Here is a 13,745-nt window from a genome sequence, read left to right as displayed (position 1 = left end):
GTCCTGGCCGCCGGCCCTGCTCAGCCCGCTGACGATCTGGGGTTCCGGCTGCCGGCCCTTTGCCAGCCAGGGTCTCGGCTACCGGCCCCGCTCAGCCTCCTGCCAGCCTAGGTGAATGGAACCCCAAACCATCAGCGGGCTGAGCGGGGCTGGCGGCCGGGACCCCAGACCGGCAGCGGGCTGAGCTGCTCAGCCCGCTGCCGGTCTGGGGTTCCGTCCACCAGTTCCTGGCAGCCGGGATCTCAGCCGCCGGCCCTGCTCAGCCCGCTGCCGGTCTGGGGTTCCGTCCACCAGTTCCTGGCAGCCGGGATCTCAGCCGCCGGCCCTGCTCAGCCCGCTGCCGGCCTGGGGTTCCGACCACCCCGGCCGGCAGGAGGCTGAGCGGAGCCACCGGCTGGGACCCCAGCTGGCAGCGGGCTGAGGTCCCAGCTGCCGGCCCCGCTCAGCCCGCTGCTGACCTTGAGCGGGCTGAGTGGGGCCAGCGGCTGGGACCCCGGCTGGCAGCTGAGTGAACAGAACCCCAGGCCGGCAGCAGGCTCGGTGATGGCCGGGACCCGCAGCCTGCCATTAAAAAAAAAAAAAAAATCAGCTCGCACGCCACCTTTGGCGGGCATGCCGTAGGTTGAGGACCCCTGTTCTAGTGTATACTGTGTGTACTATACTTTATGGTAATTTTCACTATACACGATTTTCCTCTTATGCGCTAACCGTAGAACCCAACCCCTGCATAAGATGGGACTCCACTGTATTCATTTTTGAAAATGTATAATAAGCGATGCTCGGGGGGGGGAAAGGGGGCGGCGCAAAGTGGAAGTTTCGCCTAGGGTGCAAAATATTCCTGCCTGCTCCAGAGAGATCTATTGTGAGGGACCCAGTTTTCTGGCTGTACAAAATACAAAAATCTCTGAGTGTAGAGGAATCAATGCAAGCTTATGGCTTGTTCTTTTTGGGTTTATGGTGCACTCTGTGAGCATGGGTGGGGTACCAAGCAATGAAGTTTTTTTTTTCCTGGTCTAATGCCACCTGGGACCCTTTGTGCTCAGGGAAGTAGAGGCCGACGTAAACCCTGCTTACAACAAGGCTGCATCCTATCTTTATCCATCAAGCTGCACTCTGTGAAACAGAGCAGGGACTGAAGCCGCTGAGTTCTCAGCCAAAGAGAAAGGATGGATCTGCTTCTGCTAAAAAAGGACAACCCTTGGGCAGTACAGCAGTGATGAGGCATATGCACAAGTGGTCAAAGTTAAGTTCTCACAAACATCCCTAATTTGGCACTTATTTTTTCAGTGTTTTACTTTGAAATCTTAATTGTTTGAATATTATTTTAAAATCTGTATACACACACATTGACTATCACATTTACCAAAATAGTAAATTATATTTTTTCCCTTCTTGAAAAAAAAAAATCTAAAATGGTATGGTTCAAATAACATTACCTACGTGAAATACAATATATGAATTTAAAAGTTATATTAGACCACCACTCCTTGGGTCATGCCTTACTTATGTGATTGAGTGTGGAATGTTTCAGAGCTCAAAATTCAAGCTATTAAACTACTTTAATAGCAGCTGGTGTGTACTTGCATACTAATGAGGCATAACAGGGGTTATCTGCCTCAGTCATCCCTTTGTTATGCAAAACAAGACAGAGAAATTACATCCCCAAATCTGAGGGAAAGGGGAATGAGTGGATGGGAATTCTAGAACTGCATCCTGTGAAGTCTCAAGTGCCCTCCCAGTGGGAGTCAAGGGCATCTTGCAGGCTTGAGCACATAGTAACCAATATATCTTCTAAGAACAAGAATTACGATAAGTAATTTTCTTTTTTCCAAGGAAACTCCGGGGTGTCTGTGGAATTATTATTTTAAGTAGGAAGACCAGCAATGGTGTCTACAAATCTCAAACAGTGTGACATCAAATAGCAAGTAATAGTCAGACACGAAACTATAAAAATGTTCTCTCCATCCAAAATTATGTACATAAAAGGCTAGAGAATGGGAATATTCATAACATAAAAAGGGGTTTGGGACACCAAAATACCACTGATAGGCCAAACTTGGATTCTTGATATGACAGTGAGTCCAAGCTGTAGTTCCTTAAAAGCATAATAGAAAACAATGCACGTCCCATGCTAATCTCATGAAAAGGAATTGATCTGAGGGGTCCATTTGGCAGAGTAAGTACTTTTTGATCCGCAAAAGGTATACCTAGTATTCAAGGGGAGATTCAATAAAGCAGATCAGTTACTTGGTATTTGATTTGGGGGTTTAAAACTGGAAATACAAATGGAATGAATACAGAAGGAGGTTATGGGAGACAGGAGGGAATTAGGGAGGCAGTGGGGGATTGATATTTTTCTTTATGAAAATTTACAAGCAGATGTTTGTGTCATATGCACAAATACAGTTATGAAAACAATACAATACACTCAATAATAGGACATTTGCCATACAATCAGATAACCTCTTCATAGAGGATCCTGGGCATTAGAAGCTTGATCCAAAGCTCACTCAAGTGAATGGAAAGACTTCCATTGATCTCAACAGGTCAGGGAAAAAAGTTAGTTGGTCTGATGATTTTAGTGATAATCTATTCAAGATCAGACATAAGGTGTATATAATGTGTATGTAACCCCTCCGCCTCCCCACATATTTACATTTTGGATATGTCAAATTATTACCAGATTTTGATATCTATGAATGTTAAAGGATTGAACTAAAATAAAAAAAAAAAAAAGCACTCTTGGAACTAAAAAACCCACACACATTATATTACTTCAAGAACTAATTTTCAGAAAGGGCATATTGTGAGCATGCGAGGTAATTCACAAAATTCCAAGACAAAATAGGCAAGAAAACAAGGGCAGCACTAACTTATCTATCCTAATAACTTAATAGTTAGGCTGCTGAAGAGAATTGCACCCAGAGGAGCAAGATTATACATTTTATTCACATGTACATCATTTATATTTTATGTCTACAAAAAAAATCACCATTTAAATCAGAGAAGGTTAACTTCAATAAATCAGGATCTCAACAAGAATGTGCATCTTTGCTTCTGAAAGAAATATTTTATCTTTTATTAAAAAAAAAGTGGAAAAATTAGTCACGACAATAGGACCAACTGACTTGGCCTACCTCCAAGACCAACATATTTAAAGGTCTATGTGTTGTTGGCTATTGTCTTGGAACTATGGGGCAAGACTGAAAATCATTTAAACAGTATTATGTTAGGGGGGAACTTGATGAATGTTAGAAATTTGTTTGAATTTAGTTTAAGAACTGAACTTTTGCTGTATTTCAGATTGTGTCAAAACTGCTCAAAGTTACCTTGATTTTAAGTTAAGACTGTTTGGGGGAAAAGAGCTACTGGAAAACTCAGGATGGCTGTTCTTTCCTTTTTCTTTCTTTCTTTTTTTTTTTTTTTAAACACTTCAAGCCTAATGAATTGCTGGGAATGATGTTTTTGAGATTTTACCAATATACCGTAACCAGTCCTAGATTTGATTTTGTCTGATCAGACACTGGCACCTGCCACTGTGAGGGGGTACTTTGTCCAACAATGGTCCTGGACACCCAATCCAGCTTTTCCAAACTGACCTCAAATAGATCAAGAGATCTTGCCTATGCAAATAGAGGTCCACAACTCCATCTGGGAACTCTCAACAATCATATTCACCTTCCTCTGAACCAAAAAGACAATTTAGTCTCTTTTCCTTTCTCCTATCTTCTGTCTGTTTGGTAGGGGGAATTGTCTTGAAAACAGTTTTGTAAGTAAGATGAGGACGTTTTAGTTGCAACTTCTTATTTCAAATGGAGATTACAAAACCAGCTTTGTTTCTTAAACTTCCATTTTTTTCTGCATGCTTAGGTTAATTAACTGCTGAAAAACTTCATTAATTCATCAGTGTTAACAATGAAAAGCTAAACTGATTTTCACACTATAACTTTGTTAATGTGTAAGTTTTCTATACACAGTCCAAAATTTTCAAAAAGAGGGACCTAAATTTACGCTCCTAATCCCGTATTTGAGGTATCAGAGAGATTTTCAAAAGCATTTATGTGACTTATGAACCCAAGTCCAAATGATTTGAAGGTGCAAACCCTGATGAATGGCTGTAGCCTAGTTGAAGCATTCTTGACTTGTGAAAGTTCAATATATTGGAAGGGCTATTGATAGGCAATAGCACCTCCCATATTTCCAATCAGTTTTATGTCTCTTTTGTATTGTTCTCACAATAAGGGTGTGAATGAGGCCCTGGATGTGTCTTTTTTAGCACAGATGAGCATTTTAACTATGAAAGTTTTTAGCAGAAAAAATTCTTATGTAAAATCTGAAATTCTATGAACAATTAGAAAACTAAAGAAACAAGTATAAAACACAATTTAAGACTATAAAATGGGTAAAAAGAACTACTAATGTAAATAAATATTTGATTTTTTAAAAGTAAATTAAAATGTAAAAAATCATTTAAAAATATTTTTTGTAAAATATCACTTGAATCCACAGAGTTATTGAAATAGGGCAATGTTAAGGTTGTGTGTGGGTGTAGTATAGGAGACATTACCTTAACTCTCATTCCTGGTTTTCAGAAGTTTAGCAACCCTTTACATGCTGGAAGGGTACAAGGCAGTGCTAGGTAACCTCAACACTGCATTCACAAAGTTTTTTTGCAAGTGATTTTCCCATTTAAAAAAAAAATAGTGATAGTGAGGGACACAATCAAGGGGCAGCTGCGGGGAAAGGAAGGGTGGCATAGAATGGGGCTCCCTGGGAACACCTCTGCTCCACTCAGCTATCAGCTCTGCCCTCTTCCTGGCCCTTCCATGCTCCTGCTAGGAATGGAACAGTAGAGAGGCTATGAGGAGTGAACTGGAGGCAAGAAGGGGAAGGAGAACTGGAGCTTCACAGTTCCTACCCAAATCTGGATCTAGAGTCGGGGGCTCTTTTTGGAGGGAAGCAGCACATTCATCTCAGATGAATCAGAACACTCCATGTGGATTAATTCAGCTTGAAACAATAGCTCTGAGAGGTGAGAACTGTCCCATTCATCTTGATTTAGCTGGGGTTGGTCCTGCTTTGAGCAGGGGGTTGGACTAGATGACCTCCTGAGGTCCCTTCCAACCCTAATCTTCTATGATTTCAATGATTGACCTCACTCCTCCCCCACTCTCAGCACTGTGGCTGTGGCAGGTAGTGAGTGATGCCCAGTCTAAGTTCCCTGCCCCAGTCACAGCAAGGGCACTTGTGGCATGTATGGAGCATGTCCATTGTCAGCTCCCCACCCCATAGCAGTGACCTCAAAGGGAGGCAAGCTAACTTATTCATGTGCTTTTGTCAATTCTACTAGGTGCCTGTTTGTATGTCTGAATCATGGATTTTAAAGCACTTTTCAAGCATTGTCTCTTAAGTTTGAGCAAAGCTCCCATGTATGACAAGGGCCACACCATAACAGATTAAAAGGGTTAACTTAATAAATATACATAGTCATGTCAGACTATTTAATAAAACCTTAAGACACAGTGACAGCTATGGGGTGCAGAAGTAACAATGTTGTAACCATGTATTCCAACATATACCTTGCATCTTCTTTTAAATTATCACTGTACTTTGATCCAGAAGAACGGATATTAAAAGGGTCAGAATTATCACGGATATGGAGGGCTTCAGCAAAGCGTCTGCAATTTAGAAAACAAAATTTTTAATTTAAAGATGGCTTTTCAATGACAAACTGATCCACTACAGAGAGGGACCAGTGCTACAGATAAACAGCTTTTTGCAGAAAACTCCTTAATTGATATACAGTAACTCCTCACTTAATGTTGTAGTTATGTTCCTGAAAAATGCGACTTTAAGCGAAACGATGTTAAGCGAATCCAATTTCCCCATAAGAATTAATGTAAATGAGGGGGTTAGGTTCCAGGGAAATTTTTTTCACCAGACAAAAGACTATATATAATACACACATACACACAGTATAAGTTTTAAACAAACAATTTAATACTGGTACACAGTGATGATGATTGTGAAGCTTGGTTGAGGTGGAGGAGTCAGAAGGTGGGATATTTCCCTTACTGCTAAATGATGAACTAGCAAGTGGCTGAGCCCTCCAGGGTTAACTCTCTCACTCTGCAAGGGAGCAGGAATGGAGAGAGATATGCGCCTTTCCCTTAAGTACACTGCCTTGTTAATTAGATCAGCTTGCTGAGACCGCAGCTGCTGCAAGCTCCCTCGTCCTGAGCCCTGCTCTATGGAAGATGGGGTAAGTGGGGTGCAGGAGTAGGGGGGAGGGGGACACCCTGACATTAGCCCTCCTCTTCCTTCCCTCCCCCCGGCACAGCAAGCAGGAGTCTCAGGGAGCAGCTCCAAGGCAGAGGGCAGGAGCAGCACATGGCAGTGGCGGGAGGGACACAGCTGAACTGCAGGCAGCTGCTGCACAGGGAACTTAGGGGAGCGGGGAGCTGATAGGGGGGAGCTGATAGGGGGCTGCCGGTCCACTCTGGTTCCAAGTCCCCACTAGCTAGCTGCAACGGGCTGCTCTTCAAGCAGGCAGCTGCCAAACGATGTTAGAAGGGAGCATTACACAACTTTAAACGAGCATGTTCCTTAATTGATCAGCAACGTAACAACAAAACAACGTTAACCGGGACGACTTTAAGTGAGGAGTTACTGTATTTGGAGCTATTTCATTAAATTAGAAATAATCTGAGAAGACTTTTGATGGGAAAGGCATAAGATTTTAGAAAAGGTTTCTAAAATTAATAGTTTATTGATCATCTAGTACAGAATGCTACAGAGATGATCTTGACATTTTATCAGTTCTCTCCTTCACATGGAAAAATGATCTTTTCCATACAGCTTAGATACATCAAGTTAATACTTTTGTGAAAAAGTATACCAACCCACCTGTTCCTTTCAAGGGCGAAACACTCTTCATTACACTGCAACCTGGATTATCAAAGAAAAAAAAATAACACTAAAACACCTCTGCATGCTTTTACGTCTCAAATATAATGACCCAATAAAACCAATCATGTTTTTATGGCAAGATTATTTGGTTACATTCACACAATTGCAAGTAGTTAAAGGGTCTGAGTCAATATCCACTGAGAGCAATGGAAAAGTTTCCCTTGACTTCAATGTGTATTGAATCAGGTCCTAAACAATTAGCTCCTGGCTTCTAACCTAAACAAACTTTTACATTTAAACACACACACTCTCTCTCTCTCTCTCTCTGCTAAAAGAAGATTAAGGTTGCAAAGTTAACGGGCTCAAAATCTAAGAAATGCTAGAATTAAAGTGGATTATGGAATCTTCATTCAGCCCCCTTGTGTGCATTTATTAAGGGCATGCTTCTGCAAAGCCTATGACAGAGTCCTATCCAATACCACATAGGAAGTCTGTGACTGAGCTAGGAATAGAGCGCAGCTATTGTGCATCTCAAAAGTCTGAGCTATTTACATTCAACCTAAAGATTACCTTGGATTCAGTTCAGGGGTAACTGTGAAATTCTATGGTCTATGACATATAGGAGATCAGACTAAAGAACAGTATTGTGTCTCTCTGCAAAACTAAACTGGTCAATCCCATATGTAAGAGCAGACAAAGTGAGAATATGACTAACATTGGTGAACAGATGGCCTTGCTGCGCTGCAGAGTCCAGATGTGAGGTGGCGAAGTTTCTCAGTGCTCTGCTGATGTTGTCAAGGTTTGGTGGCTTCAACATTCACAAAGATAATGAGCTTCATGAATCAGCTCATGATTTGATAGTCACCAATGGCCTCTGGCAGGTGGTTACTGGTTTAAATGGTCGTTGCCCTTAATCTAGTATTTGGGTTGGGACTATGGATGAGGAAATTAGCTATTCTATCCCTGTATCATTACCTCTGAAGGTTTAGGCCTGGGACTTTGTTTTGATGATCCATCCTCTGAAACTGATGGATCCAGACCACACTATCAATGGCTTCTTCCTCACAGGTCGCATTGGAGGTTTACAGAAGATCTGTGACTGATGAAGCGGAAGATGAATTCTGGTTGCAGTTGTCTTAGCTTGTCTCTGAACCCTCTTCAATTTATCAACATCATTCTTGAACTGTAGACATCAGAACTGGACACAGTACTCCAGCAGCAGTCACACCAATGTCAAATATAGAGGTAAAATAACCTCTCTACTCCTACTCAAGATTCCCCAGTTTATTCATCCCAGGATTGCATTAAATTTTTTGGCCACAGCATCACACTGGGAGCTCACATTCAGCTGATTATCCACCATAACCCCCAAAACTTTTTCAAGAGTCACTGCTTCCCAGGATAGAGTTCCCCATCCTGTAAGTATGCCATACACTCTTCATTGCTAGATATACATACACTCATTTAGCCATATGAAAATCCATATTGTTTGCTTGTACTCAGTTTATCAAGCAAATCCAGATTGCTCTGAATCAGTGACTTTTCCTCTTCATTATTTATCACTCCCAACCAAACCAACCCTGATATATTGGGGTTTACAATAGTGGTCATTGCTCAGTGTGATCAATTTGTTGAAAGAGGTAATTGATTATATAATTGACAATTATTACTTGTGCAGCCATGTAGTTCCAGAGTTCTTCAAGGTACCGACAAAGTCACATCATGTCTTACTTGCACAAACCAATGGAAGGGACCTTTCTTTGACATCCCCATTCTTTCCATCTGTTTTGTTTTTGATTCACATACACATTTGCAGTTCCATGTTTCAATACATTGCCTTTTCACAAACAGTTTACTTGGCAGTATCTGAGAGATGCCAACTTTAGCAGCAGCTTCCTGATAATTACTCTTTTGATTACAGTATCCAACAATGCTGATAACAGCAACAGGAGAAAAGTGTGTGCTTCCTCAACAGCAGTGACCCAAAGCAGGCAATGGCTCTCTAACAGACAAGCAGCAGTGCTGCAAGCTTCCTCAGGAGCAGTGTCTGGCCCAAAGAAGGCACTGTCTCTATAATAAGCAGACTCCCTCAATCCTCTCAGCAGGAAAAAGAGGCTCAGTGGCCTATCATGCAAAAGACTTGTTACAATATCTAACTTTTCCTTTCTTCCACATAAAAGAAGAATGAGATGGTTATCTTGTAGATTTTTTCAATAAAGACCATTATGCTTCAAAGATTTCTATGGTTAATTTCCAAGAAGTCAATTAGGGCACTCCCCAAAGCTCATTCGTAGACCATCAATGGTCTGCAGATTACGGGTTGAGAATCACTGCCCTAATAAACTAGACAAAAGTTAACTATATGCAAATGTGGGAATAACCCAAACCAGAGGTTTCTTCAGTTCTGAGAGGACACATTTGCAGTAAGATCAAATTGTTTGTTCTCACATACAGAAAAAATTCTATTTTGGAGACTGATGAGAATTAGCAAGCAGTCCATCCAAGAAAGAAAAAAAAAGAAAAAAAAGAAAACGTTGGGGAGGGAAAAGAAAGAAGGAAATGAGATTTCAAGGGAGAATAGCAGATTGGAGGACGCAGTGACCAAGTGCAGCATCTGAAGAAGCCGTTACATATACTTTGTATTGATTTGTATATGTAGAGATTACCAACTGGTTTGTGTCCAAAAAGCAGAGAGATCTTGTAAAATATTATTAGACTAGACACTATCTACCTTTTGTATAAACAGACTAATCTGGAGAGGGTTGTCCCAGTACTTTGAGTGTGTTCTTTCCAGGAGAGAAGACAAATAAAACATCTGATTTTCTAAAAGATTTAGTCCTGTCCAGGTACAATTTGACTGCTCTTTAAACATTCAAATGGTGCAATCTGATCTCTTGAAGATGAAAAAGTTTAGGATAAAATGTGAGAGAATGTGGTCCTGATGAGGAGTTTTTCTTGGACTGTAGATTACTTAATACCTTATGCTTCTGCTATTAGAGTCGGAATATCTTGAAACTATTTGAAATCTTCTAAGGGAGAAACTGGAGTACTCTATCATGATGTCCTTGAGAGAAGAGAAGGAATTCTGAGGATTCTGGCCTACAGGCACTGCTCCTGCTTGTTATCCGAACAGGAAGATTCTGTGTCCTCTACCTGAGGTGCTGATGAAACCATGACTGATGTTATTCTTGATACCACAGGAGCTGAACCTACTATGGTTTATTTATGAACTGTAGGTGCTGGGGGTATAATTGCTCTAGGGTTCTTTCAGTGATTGTGATTAAGAAATTTTGAGTTCACAGAAGTGGCATTGATTGAGGCTCCATAACAGGGTAGTTAGTCTGGGGGTTCCTCTGAAGGAAGGTCCATGCTGGCAAGGCACCCCATAGAGGCCCAATTCCATAAGGGTAAGGTAGGGGAAAAGCTCTTAAAGTGGGTAAGGGTAAGGAGATGAAAATCACATCAAATAGCTGGATCCAGAGGGAGGAACCAAGTGGGTTTTTTGTTCCAAAGTTGAGATGCTTTGGAATAGGAGTCAGAGGTGTGTAGAACCCGCACATTCGGTGTTGTATGTGAATTTTCAGAACTAATGAAACTATAGGCTTTCGTTTTGGAGTGATAGAAAGCCTTTGACTTGAGTGAACTGAAATTTCCTCCTGTGAAATGAAGGACTCATTTGGATCATCACTAATCAATCAAGACTGGTGGTTCCAGGTAAAGAACTGAACTGAGAACCTATGCTGTGGTAAGAGATTGAGGCAAACCTTGCAACACTAGGGAGTTCAATAAATGCACCAAAGTACACTTCCATACTGGGGAATGCTTTCCATTGCAAAACCAGAGGCAACAATGTGAGCACCAGCTTGTGTCTTGGTGCCAGCAATAGCAACTTGCTCTATGGCACTGGGGCCCGTTGTGTTTCCAAGATATTTACAGTTCCAGCCTTCTTGGAATCATAACAATGAGCCTTTACTATCTCTCTGACTTCCTCAAAAGAGGAGAGCCTCAGAAGTGAGACTGTCAAAATCCAGAAAAAGCTGCAGTAAAAATCTGCTCACTGTGTACAGAAACAGCAGACAGGCTGCCTCCCTGTGGCGCAGCAGGCACCACAGCTGAGAAACAATGTATGCAATCCCTACACGCTGGCCAGATATGTAAGAATACAAATAAGGTGTGCTGAGGGGGCATGTGAGGGGTGTAAATTGCCTGACACTTGGTAGCCCTGGGCTTCAAAAAAATTCTGACTTTGTTTTTGGCTCTTAGGCTTGTTTTTTAATGACTGTTAATGACAAACCCAATTTTGAGATGACCACAAAGTTATCTGACTGGGTTAAAAAAAAACAAACATAGGAAATGTTAAATATGTAATTTTCAGGAGCTCTCTGAAGCCATGGCTGCAGAGGCACACATCCTTGTTCCATATCTGAAATACAATTCGGACAGCAGCATGCCTGCATTCAATACAGTAGGGAAATCATTCTAAATAATAATAATAATAATAATAATAATAATAATAAAAAAAACCAAAACCCCACAAACAAAGATTTGAAGATTCTTATGGAAACTGAATGAGAATCCTAAAATATCAGTATTGTTAATACAGACAGGCTGTTAAAAAGTTTTCCTGATTTTAATTTTGGACTTTACCCACAATGCCGCACATTTTTTCAGCAACATATACATTTCAGTTCAACATTTATAGATTGCTAGAACCCCTCCCATACTTGATTCTTCATGATTACCTTGTTTGCTTCATTTCTTTTTTGGTAATCAGCCTACTGATTTCCACTGAGTCTCCAAGTTGCAGGTCTGTTAGTTTAGTGGCTATGGATATAGCAGCTATTCTGGAAGAAAAAAAACCCATTAGATTTTACTTAATTCATATGCAAAAAGATCACTTGGCAAATAGCATGGAACTACAGACTAGTAGTCCAGGTGAGACACCAGAGAAATAAATAAGTTGAAGGAGCCTGCCATTATACTCCATACCACTACTTTAAGGTTATGGAGTGTGGAAAAGGGAAGACTTTTTAAACTGTGTGGCCAGCTGGGATAGTAGGTGACATACACCAGCATAAGAGTTAGAGGCATTTGTGGGAGCAGGAAGTGGTGGCTGACATGCAAGACTCTAAGGCCTTGCCTACACTCGGGAATTCAGAGTGCTGCCGTGGCAGCGCTGTGAAGCGCGAGTGTAGTCGTGCCGCCAGCGCTGCGAAAGAGCTCTTGCAGCGCTGTATGTACTCCATCTCTCTGAGGGGAGTAGCTTGCAGCGCTGCGAGCGAGCGTGCAGCGCTGCAGGCTCTGATTACACTGGCGCTTTACAGCGCTGCACTCGGGGGTGGGGAGCGTTTTCACACCCATGAGCGCAGCAAGTTGCAGCGCTGTACAGCGCCAGTGTAGCCAAGGTCTAAGCTACACAAGAACAGGACTCCACTCCTAACTACCCTTTGTAGAGAAAACACCAAGAGAGAGAGATGCAAAGAAGGAATGCAAAGCTGCATGCAGAAAAGCTGAGGAATGAAAGATGTCAGGGAAATTATAATTTTTGTAGATTTTACACAAAACACATTTATGTTGCATCTTGGTAAAAATGTAATGTGTCAATTCGCAAGGTTGCATAATTACATTCTAAAGCTAAGTTGGATGAAGCCTGGCTTATGCTCTGATTGAAGATATCAAAGGAAACCCGGGTGTTCAGAAAGTGGTGTGGGAGACGCGGCAGATGGCATGCTATTGAATACATGCTACTGGAGATGTCAACTTCAAAATGTGATGTAAAACTAAGACTCTTACCAGAGTCACTAAAATACCCATGGCACTTTTCAGAAGAGTAAAGAAGTTAACCCACTTTCCTGGTCAAATGTCAGTATCTGCCTAACTAATATCCCTACAGTTTCATTTGTGAAAAAAATTCTTCATATCCCTGTTAAAAAAAAAAAAAAATGTAAAACAGCTGTCACATTTCAACCCTCATATAACTGTATTTTAATTGTGGATAACGAACCCCGAAAATACGGCCTATAACACACTTTGAAAACATTTTAGGAAGAAAAGCATTACACAAACTGTAATGAAACAGTAGCAACTCTATAGGTAAAAGACCACTCATATCTAACTTTCTGTGAAGGAAAAAAACAACGCTGATTTTCTTCCTGAAATTTCTCATGTTTATAGTGAATCATAAAAGGTGAATTTCTGAAGAAAATTTGAAGTTAATATGGCATGCCAATTTTGAAATAAATCTGAAAAGGAAGAATTCTGTCTTGAGAATTTTCTCTCTTGCCACTCTTCACGTCAGACAGTCCCCACAGTGGAGCGCCACTGTCAAACTATCTGAGATGGAGGGTCCTAGAAAGAAAATACTCAGGTAAGAGAATTTTCCCTTCTTCATTTCCTTCATATGCCAGTCTTCACAGAGGCATGCAGAAAGCAGTTGATCATCCTTAGGGAGGGAGGGAGGGAAGGATACAACTCAACTATGTAAAAAATTAAGACACTGGGAGGCACCATGTTCCATAACAGACTTCTACTAAATGCATCAGCAGAGGAAAGGATGTTGATTATACTATTTTGAGAAAGTGTGGATGGAAGACCATATAATGGCTTTTACAGACCTCCTCACCCATTAAATTGCTGCTCCTTCCACAGAGTAAGCAGTATTGGAAGGAGCTCTGAATGCCCTGTGTATACGCAAACACCTTTACCCCATTGACAGCCTTTTCACATCCAACTTACGCTCTTCCATTACCTTAGAACAGGTGTAGTCAATTATTTTTTGTCAATGTCCAAATTTCTTGGTCAATGTCCAGACTACACAGAAAATTAACCCCCCCCCC

General features: G+C 41.3%; 1 long non-coding RNA gene across 1 annotated transcript in view; it reads right to left on the bottom strand.

Moving 5' to 3' along the window:
* The window catches only part of LOC112108174, a 12,744-nt gene extending 995 nt beyond the window's left edge, over positions 1-11,749 (bottom strand). Inside the window, exons 1-3 of the long non-coding RNA XR_003370397.1 lie at positions 11,652-11,749; positions 6,907-6,948; positions 5,580-5,678 (exon numbers count right to left, since the gene is read on the bottom strand). This is a non-coding gene — a long non-coding RNA (uncharacterized LOC112108174). The remainder of the gene's footprint in view (positions 1-5,579; positions 5,679-6,906; positions 6,949-11,651) is intronic.
* Between the last annotated feature and the right edge of the window lie 1,996 nt (positions 11,750-13,745).

The sequence above is a fragment of the Terrapene carolina genome, unplaced genomic scaffold (assembly GCF_002925995.2).
Source record: "Terrapene carolina triunguis isolate 2854851 unplaced genomic scaffold, T_m_triunguis-2.0 Scaffold26714, whole genome shotgun sequence".
NCBI classification, from domain to species: Eukaryota; Metazoa; Chordata; order Testudines; family Emydidae; genus Terrapene; species Terrapene triunguis.
Note: the sequence above shows the minus strand (reverse complement) of the source record. Positions and strands in the feature narration are given on the sequence as shown.